Consider the following 20,425-nt stretch of genomic DNA (forward strand, 5'->3'; position numbering starts at 1 on the left):
AAGACAACAGTCAAATATGCAGTAGTGCGGCAAAGCAGCAGTGCATTGATTGTTGTCTGGCTCTGAGATTTTTGCAAGCTCGTTTCCTAGCTTTTCACAGTCTGCAAAGCTGTGTTCCTCTGAATGTAAGATGTTCGTATAAATGACCTGCAGAAAAATTTTCACTAAAAAATTATGTTGAAGCTACTAAAGATTTCAGGAAGACTTTTTTTAGTCTATTTGATATTTTTTCTAAGTTCTAGGAAAGGTCAGAAGGCTTCTGCCGTTTCCTTGGCACCTTGGTTAAAGCTTTGATTCTTCAAGCTTATTTGAGGTCGGGTCAAGCCCCGTATTAGAGAATTACAGCTCATTCTATTAGATCAGTCTCCACTTTGTGGGTTTTTAAGAATGAAGCTTCAGTTGATCAGATTTGCAGCAACCTATAGAGAAAAGAGAAAACAGAAGCGCCACATGGCCCAATATTGTTTGGTCCAAAACTTGTAGATCTTGAAATAAGAAACAGACTCACATTTAGAAGAGCACCTCAATTAGTGCTATATAGGCAGTCTGGGATCTATTCGGTCACCCAGAAGACCAACTTCCTGCACAGGAACTGATGTCTATGTGGACAGAGAAGAGAAACAGGTGCCTATATGGCCTAGTATTGTTGGTACAAGTTGACAGAATCAAATAATGATAAGAGTGGTACTCACAATATATAAAGCACCTCTTTTGATGCTATAGGAGCATGAAGGGATCAATTCAGTCACCCAACAGACTTGTGGCAAGGCATCCGGGTAGATTCAGTAGTTCAGAGGATCCCAAAGTGGTCCAAATGGTGATTATCCTCAAATAAAAAGGCAGAAAAATCCCAAAGAAAGAGCAGCAAGTGTTCAAATGCTAAAAATGACTTTAATAAAAAATTATAAAATACAGGCAACGCGTTTCTCAGCCAATGGCTGTTTCATCAGGGGTCCTCATCTGGAAGTTTCTGACTGTAGTAGAAATGTCTTATTTGTAAATAGGCAAAAAGGATCTCTTGTCCAAATGAAAATCTCTGGTTAGGGATTTGAATGTTTTTATATGATTTGATACCGGATCTACTACCTGGCTCACAAGAGTCAGCTCATTGGCAGACCATTTCCTAAAAGCTGATGATTCACAACCACCCTTAAAATCAGGGTTTCCCCTGATAGGTAAATAGCGAGAAAGTGTGTTTTCTACTTCTAATAGTTTACAGATTTTATGCCACGCTAGGATAACATTGTACATTGTGTATTTTAATGAGAAATCCCGAACCTTTATAGGATGGGAGATATGTAGCAGTGCCTTAAGAGCATAGGGCGACATGATACCCTCTTCTACATCAGAACTAGCAATAAAATTTGCCCCTGTAAGCCAATCCAGGGCAATTCGAACAAGACATGCTAAGTTATAATTTGCAAGATTTGGAAAGGCAAATCCACCCAGATCTTTCGGGTGCATTAACCTTGACAATGAAATACAAGGTTTCTTTGGAGCCCAAAGAAAGGCGGAACAGCCAGAATTAAATTTTTTGATGTCCACCCTACGCAGAAATGAGGGGATGTTCTGTATAAAAAACAATATTTTTGGAAGTATTCGCATTTTAATTAATGCTATTTTTGCTGAGAGTGACAGAGGAAGTTTGCTCCATTTCTGGATTTCCGCTAAACAGTTTCTCCAGATAGGAATAAAATTAATGTCATACCATTCCTCTGGATTTCCTAAAAGGTTTATTCCCAGATATTTGATAAATTTATCAGTTAGTTTGAAAGGGTTCTGTATGTAACTGTTTCTATTCTTTATGACCCATAGGATCTCTGACTTAGCAAGATTTATTCTATATCCAGCAAATTTACTGAACTCCGATAAAATATCAATTAGAATTGGAATATTTTTAGTTGAATTTCTTATGTAGAAGAGGATATCATCCACATATAATGAAAGCGTGACTTTGTGCTGTTTTATTCTTATACCTTCCAAGACCTCTCGACTCTTCACCGCCAGAGGTTCGATGGCTATGTCAAATAATAATGGTGAGAGGGGGCAACCCTGTCTTGTTCCCTTATGCAGTGTTATTGGGGTGGATAGAATATTATTTATACTAAGATATGAAATTGGGTTCTGATATAGGAGTGAGATATAATTATAGAAATGACCTGGAAAGCCAAATCTAATTAGAGCCGTTAACAAATGATCCCATAGGACAGAGTCAAAGGCTTTCTCTGCATCAACCGTTAATAGCGCAAAATCTTGCTTGGGCCCTGACCCTGTCCTATGGGATGCTAATATATATTCGATTATGGTCATAACCTTCCTGATATTTTTCTGTGCTGACCTACCAGGAATAAATCCTGTTTGATCCGGATAAATAACACCTCCTATATCTTTTTGAGACGGTTGGCTAGTATGTTGGCTAATAACTTATAGTCACTGTTAAGAAGCGAGATTGGTCTATATGAGTCCATTGAATTGGGGTCTTTCTCGTTCTTTAGAATAAGAGTGATATTTGAGGCGGTGAAGAACCGAGAAGGTCTAGAATGCATCAAAAAATAATTATTAAACAATTCTGTCAAGGTAACAGCTATCTCTTCCGATAACATTTTATAAAATTTATTCGGCAATTGATCGGGCCCAGGTGCCTTCCCTAAGACCGCTCCTTTAATAGCATTGAGCGTTTCCTCGGTTGTAATCTCTTTATTCAATATATTTAGATGTTCTGAGGAGATTTTTGGTAGTTTGATACTTTCCCAAAAAGTCTTTCTCTTGTAAGGTGTATCCAGTCCACGGATCATCCATTACTTGTGGGATATTCTCATTCCCAACAGGAAGTTGCAAGAGGACACCCACCTCAGAGCTGTTATATAGCTCCTCCCCTAACTGCCATATCCAGTCATTCTCTTGCAACTCTCAACACGCATGGAGGTAGTAAGAGAGAGTGGTGAAATATAGTTAGTTTTTTATCTTCAATCAAAAGTTTGTTATTTTAAATGGTACCGGAGTTGTACTATTTTACCCAGGCAGTAAATAGAAGAAGAATCTGCCTGAGTTTTCTATGATCTTAGCAGGTTGTAACTAAGATCCATTGCTGTTCTCACATATGTCTGAGGAGAGAGGTAACTTCAGCGGGAGAATGGCGTGCAGGTTACTCTGCTATGAGTTATGTGCAGTTCCAATTTTTTCTAGAAATGGAAAATGCTAGAAAATGCTGCTGATACCAGATTAATGTAAGTTAAGCCTGAATACAGTGATTTAATAGCGACTGGTATCATGCTTACTCTCAGGGGCAATACCCTTCTAAAATTGCAATATAAAACGTTTGCTGGCATATTTTAATCGCTTTTATATATGCTTTGGTGATAAAACTTTATTGGGGCCTAGTTTTTTCCACATGGCTGGCTTAAATTTGGCCTAGAAACAGTTTCCTGAGGCTTTCCACTGTTGTAGTATGAGTTGGAGGGGATTATTTTAGCTCTTTTTTTGCGCAGTTAAAATTACAGACTGAGACATCCAGCTTCCATCAGAAGTCCCCTGAATGCTATAGGACATCTCTAAAGGGCTCAAAGGCTTTCCAAAGTGGTTTATTGGGGAAGGTAGGGCCACAGCAGAGCTGTGGCAGATTGTTGTGACTGTTAAAAAATGTCTATATCGTTTTTTTGATCCGTTTTTTGCACTAAGGGGTTAATCATCCATTTGCAAGTGGGTGCAATGCTGTTAGCTTATTACATAAACTGTAAAAATTTTGTTTGATTTACTGCCTTTTTTCACTGTTTTTCAAATTTTGACAAAATTTGTTTCTCTTAAAGGCACAGTACCGTTTTTTATATTTGCTTGTTAACCTGATTTAAAGTGTTTTCCAAGCTTGCTAGTCTGTACAAACATGTCTGACATAGAGGAAACTCCTTGTTCATTATGTTTAAAAGCCATGGTGGAACCCCCTCTTAGAATGTGTACCAAATGTACTGATTTCACTTTAAGCAATAAAGATCATATTTTGTCTTTAAAAAATGTATCACCAGAGGAATCTGACGAGGGGGAAGTTATGCCGACTAACTCTCCCCACGTGTCAAATCCTTTGACTCCCGCTCAAGGGACTCACGCTCAAATGGCGCCAAGTACATCTAGGGCGCCCATAGCGATTACTTTACAAGACATGGCGGCAGTCATGGATAATACACTGTCAGCGGTATTAGCCAGACTACCTGAATTTAGAGGTAAGCGAGATAGCTCTGGGGTTAGACGAAATGCAGAGCATACTGACGCTTTAAGAACCATGTCTGATACTGCCTCACAATATGCAGAAGCTGAGGAAGGAGAGCTTCAGTCTGTGGGTGATGTTTCTGACTCAGGAAAGATGCCTGATTCTGATATTTCTACATTTAAATTTAAGCTTGAACACCTCCGCGTGTTGCTCAGGGAGGTTTTAGCTGCTCTGAATGACTGTGATACAATTGCAGTGCCAGAGAAATTGTGTAGACTGGATAAATACTATGCAGTGCCGGTGTGTACTGATGTTTTTCCAATACCTAAAAGGTTTACAGAAATTATTTATAAGGAATGGGATAGACCAGGTGTGCCGTTCTCTCCCCCTCCTATTTTTAGAAAAATGTTTCCAATAGACGCCACCACACGGGACTTATGGCAGACAGTCCCTAAGGTGGAGGGAGCAGTTTCTACTCTAGCAAAGCGTACTACTATGCCTGTCGAGGACAGTAGTGCTTTTTTAGATCCAATGGATAAAAAATTAGAAGGTTACCTTAAGAAAATGTTTATTCAACAAGATTTTATCCTACAGCCCCTTGCATGCATTGCTCCTGTCACTGCTGCTACGGCGTTCTGGTTTGAGTCTCTGGAAGAGACTTTACAGGTAGAGATCAGTCTTTATCTATAAAAGAATTGTCACCAGAGGGGTCTGTCGAGGGGGAAGTTATGCCGACTAACTCTCCCCACGCGTCGGACCCTTCGCCTCCCGCTCGAGGGACGCACGCTAATATGGCGCCAAGTACATCAGGGATGCCCATAGCGATTACTTTGCAGGACATGGCTGCAATCATGAATAATACCCTGTCACAGGTATTAGCCAGATTGCCTGAATTGAGAGGCAAGCGCGATAGCTCTGGGGTTAGACGAGATACAGAGCATGTAGATGCTGTAAGAGCCATGTCTGATACTGCGTCACAATATGCAGAACCTGAGGACGGAGAGCTTCAGTCTGTGGGTGACGTCTCTGAATCGGGGAGACCTGATTCAGAGATTTCTAATTTTAAATTTAAGCTTGAGAACCTCAGTGTGTTACTTGGGGAGGTATTAGCTGCTTTGAATGACTGTGACACAATTGCAGTGCCAGAGAAATTGTGTAGGCTGGATAAATATAGAAAAAATGTAGAGAAAAAAATATGGATATAACAGAGCACTCAAATAGTACTAATAGTAAATAGTTCTGTATGATGAGTTTGCAGGATTGGTTGTAATATATAAAACGTAACTTTTAATATATATTAAAATTAAAATAAATTGTGACAAACATTCACACAAATAAGTGTATATAAAAGCATTTAAAATAAATGATAAATGCTGAGATGCCGGTTTGTGACTATCTATTGTGTGTTAAGTGGGTAGGTCTGGCAAGGAAGCACCATAATATGCTCACGGATTGCACGATTGCTAGTCTAAAAAGAGGATTGACCTCATACAAAATTAGCTGACTGGTGCAATACTGGAGCAGTGCTGTCTCTGTCAGAATCCCACACTATTGAATATACTCAAATTAAGTTAAATACAAGCTCATACAATTGTACTGGTTTGTAATGAGCCTGGACGTAAATCGATGTCCAGAAATGATTACCAACGAAATAGCTTTTAAGTAAATGTCTCAAAGAATTAAGGGTTTAACACACTAACTAATAAATTCTCAGCATTTAACAGAGCGCCTGATGCGCATTTCGCCACGTCCGTGGCTTTCTCAAAGGCTAACCCGTCCTGCCTCATGCTCAGGGTTTAAGTATTACTTGGAGCCAATCATAGGCGAGTATTCATACACACCCCTAAGTGCTGGCCAATCACCTTAAGTCTGTCCTATTGGTCGATCGTATGTCACATGACTTTGTAATAACAAAGAGGCGTGACTCCTCACGCCGGTGTCAACATGAATGAATGTAAACACTCAGGCGTATTTAATCAGAGGAATATTAGTGTTGCATTGTTAATAATGAATTGTATATGTTCTCCAGTATGGTTAGATAAGCGTCTAGCACGTCTGTACCCCCGCCATCAATATTTGCATTACTATTCTCTGTTATCATGATTATTTATATAATCAGACTTATAGGGTCATATGATCAATTGTGTAGTTGGGTCTACTATGGAGTTATGGACAGCGAGTCGTCCCATCCTAACTTAAAGGAAAATATATATACCCCAATGACAATTCCTCAGAGTATGTCCACAGTTGATAATTTATCTGTCATACATTTTTCACTGGATTTTCATTAGAATAACACGCATTAATAAAAACAAAACACTTGTTCTATTGCGCTCAAAAAGGTACTATAAAGAAGACGTTCCTTAATACATAGTTGTTCTAAGATTATTTTAAACTACACTTGTCTGAGTAAAGGCTTGTCATTATAGCAAACTGGCTAAATTAACATCCGTACCACGCTCAATATATATCTCTAGGTACCAGTGATAAGTACAGTTTATGTGGTGTGTTATATGAGTTACGAATCATGTATTTCTCCATAATTTAAAACATATCACTTGTGGATTAGTGTATCAGCCACAGTAATATATATATTAACCATCTGAATGCCAAACATAATTTGAAGTTTTATAACACAAGGAACTGCATTCATACTGGTTATATTAGATTGTATATTTAATAATGTCTCTGTGTAGTAATGTGTATTCCGGAAGCCATCTTAAAAAGAGTAGGCTAATATTTGGATTTTTGAGTTTTTGTTTCATGCTCTATCATTTGTTACTATAATAAACACATAGTTGCATTTATGGCTTCATGTCTTTATTAGTTCATTTGCCATTAGTATGTGTGTCAGTATTATTAAATCCATGAAGATGATAGTATTAGACAGATTATCAGACAGATAACAATTGTTTGCAACATATGTTGATATATTTCTACAGATTCACAAGAAGGAATTATATCCATCCTGTTCGTTGAGACCTAGCGGTGCTAGAGTGTCCAGCCAAAATATCCAGCGGCACTCCGCTTGGAGTAGCATGCTTTCCACATTTCCTGCTCTAATACCAGGTTTGATTACTTGCAGTACTGATACTTTTAATTCAGGTTTGGTGCCATGATTCTTTAGGTAATGCTTGGCAACAGGCGTTAGGTTCTTTCCTTTCTCTTGATCTTTCAGACAGTTCTTTATACTGCTTATATGTTCACCCAGTCGCGTACGTAGCTCTCTTGTGGTTATTCCGATGTACCTTTTGCCACATTTACATAATAGGCAATATACTACATTTTTAGTTTTACAATTGGCAAAGCTAAGCATCCTTTTCTTGCTTCCTGTTCTAGTCACATATTCTCTCTCATTCGAAATATGTTGACAAAAACTACATGTACCGCATGCATATGTACCACATATATATTTGTTCGTTCTTCTCTTGGTAAAGTGGCTCTTAACCAACATATTGCCTATTGTCGGAGCTCTTCTCCAGCTTGTCTTTATTCTCTCACCTACAAATGGTGATAGATCTTTGTCAGATTTGAGAATTCCACTGTGTTTGTTCAAAATATTTGTAATTTTATTATGGTTATTATTATATGTAGTAACAAATCTGACTTCCTTTTCTGCAGATTGTAGTTTCTTTTTAGGGATTAGTAATGATTCCCTGGGTGTTCTCTTTGCTCTCTGATAGGCTTTGCGTATTATCCTGCGACTGTATCCTCTATTCTTTAGCCGTGTCTTAAGTTCTCTGGCTCTCTCGTTAAATACTTTGAAGTCCGTACAGTTTCTCTTTATCCTAAGGAATTTCCCCGTAGGGATTGCATTTTTAGTTCCTCTGGTATGGCAACTGTCATATTGTAGTATTGAGTTGGTTGCAGTTTCCTTCCTAAACAGGTCAGTTTTGATATGGTCATTCTCATCCCTGTAGACGGTAATATCCAAAAACTCCACTTTGTTACTATTCACACAGTATGTCAGTTTCAAGTTGATATCATTATGATTCAGAATCGCAATGAATTCTTTGAATATCTCTACACTGCCTGTCCATATTATGAAGAGATCGTCTATGTACCGGCACCACATATTAATATGTTCAGTATATTTTGACATATTTTCATTAAAAACAAATTCACTCTCCCACCACCCTAGGTAAATATTCGCATATGTAGGGGCGCAAGATGACCCCATAGCGGTGCCTTGAATTTGTAAATAAAAGTTGTCATTAAAAACAAAGTAATTATGTGTCAGTACAAATTGCAATAGTTTGATCACAAACTTATTTCTCTCAGATCTATCATTGGATTGCATGCTTAGGAAGAATTCAACAGCTCTTAGTCCATATTCATGTTTTATTGAGGTATAGAGCGATTCTACGTCGCAGGTGATCAGACAGGAATCTTTGTCTAGTGTTAAGTCATTTATTTTGCTCAGGACATCCATAGTATCACGGGTATAGGATGGTAAAGCCCATACTATCTCCCTCAAGTATAGATCCAAAAATTTACTCCCTTGTTCACATAGACTATTTATGCTGGAGACAATAGGTCTCCCAGGCGGCATATCTTTGTTTTTGTGAATTTTGGGCAAAAAGTAGATAGTGGCAATCCTTGGGTTCTTAACTTGTAAGAACGACCATTCCTTAGGGCTGATTAGATCATCTGCTTTTGCTTCATTAATCAGTTTTAGATAATCATTCAGAAATTGCGACGTGGGATTTGAAAATAAATGTTTATAACATTTACGATCTTTCAATTGTCTATTTGCTTCCGCAATATATTTTTCTTTCTCCCAAATCACAATATTCCCTCCTTTGTCCGATGGTTTGATGATCACATCATCCCACGAACTGATTTCTTTCAGTGCTTCCTCTTCTTTCTTTGTGATGTTTCTTATTTTTGTATCTGGTAATTTAAGAAAATCATGTATTACCATTCTCAGAAAGACCTCAATTTGTGGTACCTTCGAGGTTGGTGGCATATAGGTGGATTTGAGTCTGATCTGTTTATCAAGAAACTTATCATTTACACCTATTTCAGGTTCTTTGTTTTCGTTTAGTAGTTCAATCAAAGTGTCTAGTGTTTGGAGATCGGTAGTTGTACTGTCCTCATGTGTACTATACATTTTCTTTAGTATCAATTTCCTACAGAAAAGATGTAGATCCTTTATTAAATCAAATTTATTTAATGGAGGGGAGGGTGAGAATGACAGGCCTCTGGATAGAACATGATTTTGTGTTTCTGTAATTACTCTTTGTGTGAGGTTTATAACTTGTAATTTGTCACTATCCTCATTTACCATTTTGGGCGCTTCCCCCAGTCCTCCCTTCTCCTGTACCCACTGTCGGTTCTGTACCCCCACCTCGCTCGGTCTCGTAGGGTTCTGTTTTCCTTTCCCCCTTCTTGTTGGTCTCTCGTATCTTTGTCTAGGTGGGTTGTATCTCTCCCTAAAAAACTACTTGTACTTGGTCTGTTGGTATTACTCTCTGAGTCACTATCCTCTACCGCCGAGGACTCACAATCTGACTGATGTGTAGTCTTGGGTGGTGGTAGACTATTAGGTGGTCTTCGTCTGGGTTGCTTATCATCCCATGTAAATATTCTTCCCTTTTCGAAGTCTTTAATGTCTCTCTTCATTTTAGAGCACTTGGTCTGTATTATCTCTTTTTCTCTCTTATCTAGTTCCTCTCTCATCTCTTTGTATAGTTGTTTGAACTTATCTAGTGTTTCAAATTTTTGTAACTTTATATTATATTCAGTGATTTCTTTATCTAACTCAGACATGACTTCTGTTTCATAGTCTGATAAGATTGCAACCAGTATTTTGGATAAATACTATGCAGTGCCGGTGAGTACTGATGTTTTTCCAATACCTAAAAGGCTTACAGAAATTATTAGTAAGGAGTGGGATAGACCCGGTGTGCCCTTTTCCCCACCTCCTATATTTAGAAAAATGTTTCCAATAGATGCCACTACACGGGACTTATGGCAGACAGTCCCTAAGGTGGAGGGAGCAGTTTCTACTTTTGCAAAGCGTACCACTATCCCGGTTGAGGACAGTTGTGCTTTTTCAGATAAAATGGATAAAAAATTAGAGGGTTACCTTAAGAAAATGTTTATTCAACAAAGTTTTTATTTTACAGCCCCTTGCATGCATTGCGCATGTCACTGCTGCGGCGGCGTTCTGCTTTGAGGCCCTGGAAGAGGCCATCCATACAGCTCCATTATTGACTGAAATTATTGACAAGCTTAGAACACTTAAGCTAGCTAACTCATTTGTTTCTGATGCCATTGTTCATTTGACTAAACTAACGTCTAAGAATTCCGGATTCGCCATCCAGGCGCGTAGGGCGCTATGGCTTAAATCCTGGTCAGCTGATGTGACTTCAAAGTCTAAATTACTTAACATTCCTTTCAAGGGGCAGACCTTATTCGGGCCTGGTTTGAAATAAATTATTGCTGACATTACTGGAGGTAAGGGTCATACCCTTCCTCAGGACAGGGCCAAATCAAGGGCCAAACAGTTTAATTTTTGTGCCTTTCGAAATTTCAAGGCAGGTGCAGGATCAGCTCCCTCTACTTCAAAACAAGAGGGAACTTTTTCTCAATCTAAGCAGGCCTGGAAACCTACCCAGTCCTGGAACAAGGGCAAGTAGGCCGAAAGCCTGCTGCTGCCTCCAAGACAGCATGAAGGAGCGGCCCCCTATCCAAAAACGGATCTAGTAGGGGGCAGACTCTCTCTCTTCGCCCAGGCGTGGGCAAGAGATGTTTAGGATCCCTGGGCGTTGGAGATCATATCTTCTGGACTTCAAAGCTTCTCCCCCACAAGGGAGATTTCACCTTTCAAGATTATCTGCAAAGCAGATAAAGAGGCATTCCTAAGCTGCGTGCAAGACCTCCTTGTAATGGGAGTGATCCATCCAGTTCCGCGGACGGAACAAGGACAGGGGTTTTATTCAAATCTGTTTGTGGTTCCCAAAAAAGAGGGAACTTTCAGACCAATTTTGGATCTAAAGGTCCTAAACAAATTCCTCAGAGTTCCATCATTCAAGATGGAAACTATTCGAACCATTTTACCCATGATCCAAGAGGGTCAGTACATGACCACAGTGGACTTAAAGGATGCCTACCTTCACATTCCGATCCACAAGAATCATCATCGTTTCCTGAGGTTTGCCTTTCTAGACAGGCATTACCAGTTTGTAGCTCTTCCATTCGGGTTGGCTACAGCCCCAAGAAATTTTACAAAGGTTCTGGGCTCACTTCTGGCGGTTCTAAGACCGCGAGGCATAGCGGTGGCTCCTTACCTAGACGACATCCTGATACAGGTGTCAAGCTTTCAATTTGCCAAGTCTCATACAGAGATAGTTCTGGCATTTCTGAGGTCGCATGGGTGGAAAGTGAACGAAGAAAAGAGTTCTCTATCTCCTCTCACAAGGGTTTCCTTCCTAGGGACTCTGATAGATTCTATAGAAATGAAAATTTACCTGACGGAGTCCAGGTTATCAAAACTTCTAAATGCTTGCCGTGTTCTTCACTCCATTCCGCGCCCCACGGTGGTTCAGTGCATGGAAGTAATCGGCTTAATGGTAGCGTCGATGGACATAGTGCCATTTGTGCGCCTGCATGCTCAGTCAGTGGAATGGGGATTACACAGATTTGTTCCCTCTACTAAATCTGGATCAGGAAACCAGAGATTCTCTTCTCTGGTGGTTATCTCGGGTCCATCTGTCCAAAGGTATGACCTTTCGCAGGCCAGATTGGGCCATTGTAACAACAGACGCCAGCCTTCTAGGTTGGGGTGCAGTCTGGAACTCCCTGAAGGCTCAGGGTTCATGGACTCAGGAGGAGAAACTCCTCCCAATAAATATTCTGGAGTTAAGAGCAATATTCAATGCTCTTCTAGCTTGGCCTCAGTTAGCAACACTGAGGTTCATCAGATTTTAGTCGGACAACATCACGACTGTGGCTTACATCATCCATCAAGGGGGGACCAGGAGTTCCCTAGCGATGTCAGAAGTCTCCAAGATAATTTGCTGGGCAGAGACTCACTCTTGCCACCTATCAGCGATCCATATCCCAGGGGTAGAGAACTGGGAGGCGGATTTTGTAAGTCGTCAGACTTTTCATCCGGGGGAGTGGGAACTCCATCCGGAGGTGTTTGCTCAATTGGTTCTCTGTTGGGGCAAACCAGAACTGGATCTCATGGCGTGTCGCCAGAACGCCAAGCTTCCTTGTTACGGATCGAGGTCCAGGGACCCAGAAGCGACACTGATAGATGCTCTAGCAGCGCCTTGGTTCTTCAACCTGGCCACCGTTTCCTCTGCTCCCTTGTCTGATTGCCAAATTCAAACAGGAGAGAGCATCAGTGATATTGATAGCGCCTGCGTGGCCACGCAGGACCTGGTATGCAGACCTAGTGGACATGTCATCCTTTCCACCATGGACTCTGCCTCTGAGACAAGACCTTCTAATACAAGGCCCTTTCAATCATCCGAATCTACTTTCTCTGAGACTTACTGCATGGAGATTGAACGCTTGATCCTATCAAAGCGTGGCTTCTCCGAGTCAGTAATTGATACCTTAATACAGGCACGAAAGCCTGTCACCAGCAAAATTTACCACAAGATTTGGCGTAAATATCTTCATTGGTGTGAATCCAAGAATTACTCATGGAGTAGGGTTAGGATTCCGAGGATATTGTCCTTCCTCCAAGAGGGTTTGGACAAAGGACTATCAGCTAGTTCTTTAAAGGGACAGATTTCTGCTCTGTCTATTCTTTTACACAAGCGTCTGGCAGAAGTTCCAGACGTTCAGGCATTTTGTCAGGCTTTAGTTAGAATTAAGCTTGTGTTTAAACCTGTTGATCCCCCATGGAGCTTAAACTTGGTTCTTAAAGTTCTTCAAGGGGTTCCGTTTGAACCCCTTCATTCTATTGATATCAAACTTCTATCATGGAAAGTTCTTTTTCTGATGGCTATTTCCTCGGCTCGAAGAGTCTCGGAGTTATCTGCCTTACATTGTGATTCTCCTTATCTGATCTTTCATTCAGATAAAGTAGTTCTGCGTACAAAACCTGGGTTTTTACCTAAGGTGGTTTCAATCAAGAGATTGTTGTTCCATCATTATGCCCTAATCCTTCTTCAAAGAAGGAACGTCTTTTGCATAATCTAGACGTAGTCCGTGCATTGAAGTTTTACTTACAGGCTACTAAAGATTTTCGCCAAACATCTCACCTGTTTGTTATTTACTCTGGACAGAGGAGAGGTCAAAAGGCCTCGGCAACCTCTTTCTTTTTGGCTTCGGAGTATAATCCGTTTAGCATATGAGACTGCTGGACAGCAGCCCCCTGAAAGAATTACAGCTCATTCTACTAGAGCTGTGGCTTCCACCTGGGCCTTTAAAAATGAGGCCTCTGTTGAACAGATTTGCAAGGCTGCGACTTGGTCTTCGCTTCATACCTTTTCAAAATTTTACAAATTTGATACTTTTGCTTCTTCGGAGGCTGTTTTTGGGAGAAAGGTTCTTCGGGCAGTGGTTCCTTCCGCTTAATCCTGCCTTGTCCCTCCCATCATCCGTGTACTTTAGCTTTGGTATTGGTATCCCACAAGTAATGGATGATCCGTGGACTGGATACACTTAACAAGAGAAAACATAATTTATGCTTACCTGATAAATTTATTTCTCTTGTAGTGTATCCAGTCCACGGCCCGCCCTGTCCTTTTAAGGCAGGTCTAAATTTTAATTAAACTTCAGTCACCACTGCACCCTATGGTTTCTCCTTTCTCGGCTTGTTTTGGTCGAATGACTGGATATGGCAGTTAGGGGAGGAGCTATATAGCAGCTCTGCTGTGGGTGATCCTCTTGCAACTTCCTGTTGGGAAGGAGAATATCCCACAAGTAATGGATGATCCGTGGACTGGATACACTACAAGAGAAATACATTTATCAGGTAAGCATAAATTATGTTTCTCTTGTTAAGTGTATTCAGTCCACGGATCATCCATTACTTATGGGATATATTCTCCTTCCCAACAGGAAGTTGCAAGAGTCCACCCACAGCAAAGCTGCTATATAGCTCCTCCCCTAACTGCCATTACCAGTCATTCTCTTGCAAGTCTCAACATAGATAGGAGGTCGTGAGAGTCTGTGGTTTTTTTATACTTAGTTTATTTCTTCAATCAAAAGTTTGTTATTTTTAAATGGCACCGGAGTGTGCTGTTTATCTCAGGCAGTATTTGGAAGAAGAATCTGCCTGCGTTTTTTCTATGATCTTAGCAGACGTAACTAAGATCCAGTTGCTGTTCTCACACATTCTGAGGAGTAAGGTACTTCAGAGGGGGAATGGCGTGCAGGTTTTCCTGCAAATAAGGTATGTGCAGTAAAATATTTTTCTAAGAAATGGAATTGACTAAGAAAATACTGCTGATACCGAAGTAATGTAAGTACAGCCTTTAAATGCATTGAAAGCGACTGGTACCAGGCTGATTGATAGAGATATATGCTAAGGTGTGTGCAGTAATATATTTTTCTAAGGAATGGAATTGACTAAGAAAATACTGCTGATACCGAAGTAATGTAAGTAAAGCCTTAAATGCAGTGATAGCGACTGGATCAGGCTTATTAATAGACATACATACTCTTATAAGAATGTGTTTTAAAACGTTTGCTGGCATGTTTAATCGTTTTTTAACATATGTTTGGTGATAAAACTTATTGGGGCCTAATTTTTCCACATGGCTGGCTTAAATTTTGCATAGAAACAGTTATAGGGAAGGTAATCCACAGCTCAGCTGTGGCAGTTTTGTTGTGTCTGTTTAAAAAAAAAATGTCGTTTTTTTTTTTTTTTATCTGTTTTTTGCATTAAGGGGTTAATCATCCATTTGCAAGTGGGTGCAATGCTCTGTTAACTTATTACATGTACTGTAAAAATTTTGTTTGATTTACTGCCTTTTTTCACTGTTTTTCAAATTTTGCCAAAATTTGTTTCTCTTAAAGGCACAGTAACGTTTGTTATCTTTGCTTGTTAACTTGATTTAAAGTGTTTTCCAAGCTTACTTGTCTCTTTATTAGTTCTAACATGTCTAACATAGAGGAGGCTCTGTGTTTATTATGTTTAAAGCCATGGTGGAACCCCATTTTAGAATGTGTACCAGATGTACTGATTTCATGTTAAACAATAAAGATCATTTTTTGTATTTAAAAACATTATCACCAGAGGATTCTGTCGAGGGGGAAGTTATGCCGACTAACTCTCCCCACGTGTCAGACCCTTTGGGGCCCATTTATCAAAGGGCTTGCGGACCTGATCCGACACTGCGGATCAGGTCCGCAAGACCTCGCTAAATGCGGAGAGCAATACGCTCTCCGCATTTAACATTGCACCAGCAGCTCACAAGAGCTGCTGGTGCAACGCCGCCCCCTGCTGACTCGCGGCCAATCGGCCGCCAGCAGGGAGCTGTCAATCAACCCGATCGTATTCGATCGGGTTGATTTCCGGTGATTCCTGTCCGCCTGCTCAGAGCAGGCGGACAGGGTTATGAAGCAGCGGTCTTTAGACCGCTGCTTCATAACTTGTGTTTCTGGCGAGTCTGAAGACTCGCCAGAAACACGGCCCTTCAAGCTCCGTACGGAGCTTGATAAATGGGCCTGCATGACTCCCGCTCCAGGGACTCACGCTCAAATGGCGCCAAGTATATCAATGGCGCCCATAGCGTTTATTTTACAAGACATGGCAAAGGTTGTGTATAATACACTGGCAGCAGTATTAGTCAGACTACCTGAAATTAAAGGAAAGCAAAACAGCTCTGGGGGTAGATACAGAGCATACAGACGCTTTAAGAACCATGTCTGATACTACCTCACAATATGCTTAGTCTGTGGGTGATATTTGTGACTCAGGGAAGATGATTTAACCTGATTCTGATATTTCTACATTTAAAATTTATGCTTGAGAACCTCCACTTGTTGCTCAGGGAGGCTTTAGCTGCTCTGAATGAATGTGTACAATCGCAGTGCCAGAGAAATTGTGTAGACTGGATAAATAATATGCAGTGCCGGTGTGTACTTATGTTTTTCCAATACCTAAAGAGGTTTACTAAAATTTTTCATAAGGAATGGGATAGACCAGGTGTGCCGTTCTCTTCCCCTCCTATTTTTTAGAAGAATGTTTTCTAATAGTTGCCACCACACGGGACTTATGGCAGACAGTTCCTAAGGTGGAGAGAAGAGTTTCTACTCTAGCTAAGCGTACCACTACCTCTGGCGAGGACTGTTGTGCTTTTTTAGATCCAATGGATAAAAAATGTTTATTCAACAAGGTTTTATCCTGCAGCCCCTTGCACGCATTGCTCCTGTCACTGCTGCTGCGGCGTTCTGGTTTGAGTCTCTTGATGAGGCTTTACAGGCTCCATTGGATGAATATATTTGACAAGCTTAGAGCACTTAAGCTAGCCAATTCCTTTGTTTTCTGATGCCTTTGTTCCTTTGACTAGACTAACGGCTAAGAATTCTGTTTTTTACTATACTGGCGCGCAGAGCGCTATGGCTTATATCATGGTCAGCTGTCGTGACTTTAATAAATAAGCTACTTAACTTCCCTTCAAGGGGCAGACCCTATTCAGGCCTAGTTTGAAGGAGATTATTACTTATATCACTGGAGGAAAAGATCATGCCCTTCCTCAGGACAGGTCCAAATCAAGGGACAAAAAAGGCCTAATTTTCGTGCCTTTCGAAAATTCAAGGCAGGTGTGGCATCAACTTCCTCTAAGGCAAAATAAGAGGGAACTTTTGCTCAGTCCAAGGCGGTCTGGAGACAACCGGAGCTGGAACAAAGATAAGCAGGTCAAGGAGCCTGCTGCTGCCTCTAAAACAGCATGAGGAACGGACCCCTATCTGGTAACGGATCCTATAGGGGGCAGACTTCATTCTTCGCCCAGGCGTGGGCAAGAGATGCCCAGGATCCCTGGGCATTGGAAATTATACCCCAGAGATATCTTCTGGATTTCAAAGCTTTCCCCCCCAAAAAAGGGGAGTTTTTGCCTTTCACATTTATCTGCAAACCAGATAAAGAAAGAGACATTCTTGCATTGTGTACGTGACCCATTCAGTTCCAATAGAGGAACAGGGACACGGTTTTCCTCAAATCAGTTTGTGGTTCCCAAGGAAAGGAAACCTTCAGACCTATTTTGGATCTAAAAGATCTTAAACAAATTCTTTAGAATTCTATCATTTAAGATGGAAACTATTCGTACCATCTTAACTATGATCCAGGAGAGTCAATAGAGGACTACAATGGATTTGAAGGATGCTTATCCTCACATTACGATGCATAAAGATCACCATCGGTTTTTCAGGTTTGCCTTTCTAGACAGGCATTACCAGTTTGTAGCTCTTTCCTTTGGGTTAACTACAGCCCCTAGAATCTTTATGGAGGTTCTGGGGTCACTTTGGCGGTCCTTAGGCCGCGGGGCATAGAAGTGGCCCCTTATTTAGACGACATCCTGATACAGGCGTCAAACATCCAAGTTGCCAAGTCTCATACAGACGTAGTACTGGCATTTCTGAGATCGCATGGGTGGAAAGTGAACAAGGAAAGAGTTCTCTATCCCCAATATCAAGGGTTTCCCTCCTAGGGATTCTGATAGATTTTGTAGAAATTAAAATTTACCTGACGGAGTCCAGGTTGTCAAAGTTTCTAAATTTCTGCCGTGTTCTTCATTCCATCCGCGCCCTTTGGTGGCTCAGTACATGAATGTAATCGGCTTAATGGTAGCGGCAAGGGACATAGTACCGTTTGCACGCCTACATTTCAGACCACTGCAACTATGCATGCTCAGCCAGAGGAACAGGGATTACACAGATTTGTTCTCCTGTTAAATCCGGACCAAGAAACCAGAGATTCTCTTCTCTGGTGACTATCTCGGGTCCATCTGTCCAAGGGTATGACCTTCCGCAGGTCAGATGGGACAGTTGTTACAACAGATGCCAGCCTTTTAGGTTGGGATACAGTCTGGAACTCCCTGAAGGCTCAGGGATAGTGGACTCAGGAGGAGACCCTCCTTCTAATGAATATTCTGGAACTGGGAGCGATATTCCATGCTCTTCAGACTTGGCCTCAGTTAACAACTCTGAGGTACATCATATTTCAGTCGGACAATATCACGACTGTGGCTTACATCAACCATCAAGGGGGAACAGAAGTTCCCTAGCAATGTTAGAAGTCTTAAAATAATTCACTGGACAGAGACTCACTCTTGTCTAAAAGCTATCCCTATCCAAGGTGTTGAGAACTGGGAGGCAGATTTTCTAAGTCGTCAGACTTTTCATCCGGGGGAGTGGGAATTCCCTCCGGAGGGGTTTGCACAAGATCAAGCAGGAGAGTGCTTTGGTGCTTTTGACAGCGCCTGCGTGGCCACGCAGGACCTGGTATGCAGATCTGGTGGACATGTCATCCTTTCCACCACGGTCTCTGCTTCTGAGACAGGACCCTCTACCTCAGGGTCTTTTCAACCATCTAAATATAACTAATCTGAGATGGACTGCCTGGAGACAGAACGCTTGATGTTATCAAAGCATGGCTTCTCCGAGTCAGTAATTGATAATTTAATACAGGCATAAAAGCCTGTCTCTAGGAAAATTTAACATAAGATATGGTGTAAATATCTTATTGTTATGAATCCAAGGGTTACTCATGGAGTAAAGTCTGGATTCCCAGGATATTATCTTTTCTCCAAGATGATTTTGAGAAAAGGGTTGTCAGCTAGTTCTTTAAAAGGACAGATTTCTACTCTGTCTATTCTTTTGCACAAGCGTCTGGCAGGTATTCTAGACGTTCAGGCATTTGGTCAGGCTTTGGTTAGAACCAAGCCTGTGGTTAAAAATGTTGCTCCGCCATGGAGCTTAAAGCTGGTTCTTAAGGTTCTTCAAGGAGTTCCATTTGAACCTTTTCATTCCATAGATATCAAACTTCTATCTTGGAAAGTTCCTTTTTGGTAGCTATTTCCTCGGCTCATAGAGTCTCCGAGTTATCTGCGTTGCAATGTGATTCTCCTTATCTGGTTCTCTGTACGGATAAGGTAGTCCTGTGTACCAACCTGGGTTTTTATCACTCAAGAGATTGTTGTTCCATTCTTGTATCCTAATCCTTCTTCAAAGAAGGAACGTCTATTACACAATTTGGACGTGGTTCGTGTTTTAAAGTTTTACTTACAAGCTACTACAGATTTTCATCAAACATTCACCTTGTTTGTTGTCTATTCTGGACAGAGGAGAGGTCAAAGGACTTCAGCAACCTCTCTGTCTTTTTGGTTAAAAAGCATAATTCATTTAGCTTATGAGACTGCTGGACAGCAGCCTCCTGAAGGGATTACAGCTCATTCTACTAGAGCTGTGGTTTTCACTTGGGCCTTTTTTAAATGTGGCTTCTGTTGAACAGATTACAAGACGGAGTCTTGGTCTGCGTTTCATACTTTTTCAAATTTAACAAATTTGATACCTTGCTTCTTCGGAGGCTATTTTTGGGAGAAAGGGTTTTTTACAGGCAGTGGTAACTTCCGTTTAAGTACCTGCCTTGTCCCTCCCATCATCCGTGTACTTTAGCTTTGGTATTGGTATCCCATAAGTAATGGATGATCCGTGGACTGGATACATTTAACAAGAGAAAACATAATTTATGCTTACCTGATTAATTTATTTCTCTTGTAGTGTATCCAGTCCACGGCCCGCCCTGTCACTTTAAGGCAGGTAATTTTTCCATTAAACTACAGTCACCACTGCACCCTATAGTTTTCCTTTCTCTGCATGTTTTCGGTCGAATGACTGGTAATGGCAGTTAGGGGAGGAGCTATATAGCAGCTTTGCTGTGGGTGGACTCTTGCAACTTCCTGTTGGGAAGGAGAATATATCCCATAAGTAATGGATGATCCGTGGACTGGATACACTACAAGAGAAATAAATTTATCAGGTAAGCATAAATTATGTTTTTCGCAAGCCTTTTTAATTGTGCTGATTTTACAAGTTGAGCAAAATCACGATTGCGCTATTGATTTACGCTTCAATCCTTACCTCAATCTTAGAGCTGTGGTTAACTGTTTTCTGAAACAAAAAAGTTGCACAAAACACTTAAAAAATAAATTACAAAGTACAGTTACACTCATATAACACTGTCTAATAAAAATTATTTTATAAAAATATTGCACACAAAAGTTATAAGGGCTCAAAGATATGAGATCTCGG

The 20,425-nt window shown here is 40.8% G+C and overlaps 1 protein-coding gene across 2 annotated transcripts in view; it reads left to right on the forward strand.

Annotated features, from left to right (window-relative positions):
• The window catches only part of MRE11 (MRE11 homolog, double strand break repair nuclease), a 1,042,570-nt gene that overhangs the window by 664,564 nt on the left and 357,581 nt on the right, over positions 1–20,425 (forward strand). The window lies entirely within an intron of this gene.

Source organism: Bombina bombina, chromosome 3 (assembly GCF_027579735.1).
Source record: "Bombina bombina isolate aBomBom1 chromosome 3, aBomBom1.pri, whole genome shotgun sequence".
Classification (NCBI taxonomy): Eukaryota; Metazoa; Chordata; class Amphibia; order Anura; family Bombinatoridae; genus Bombina; species Bombina bombina.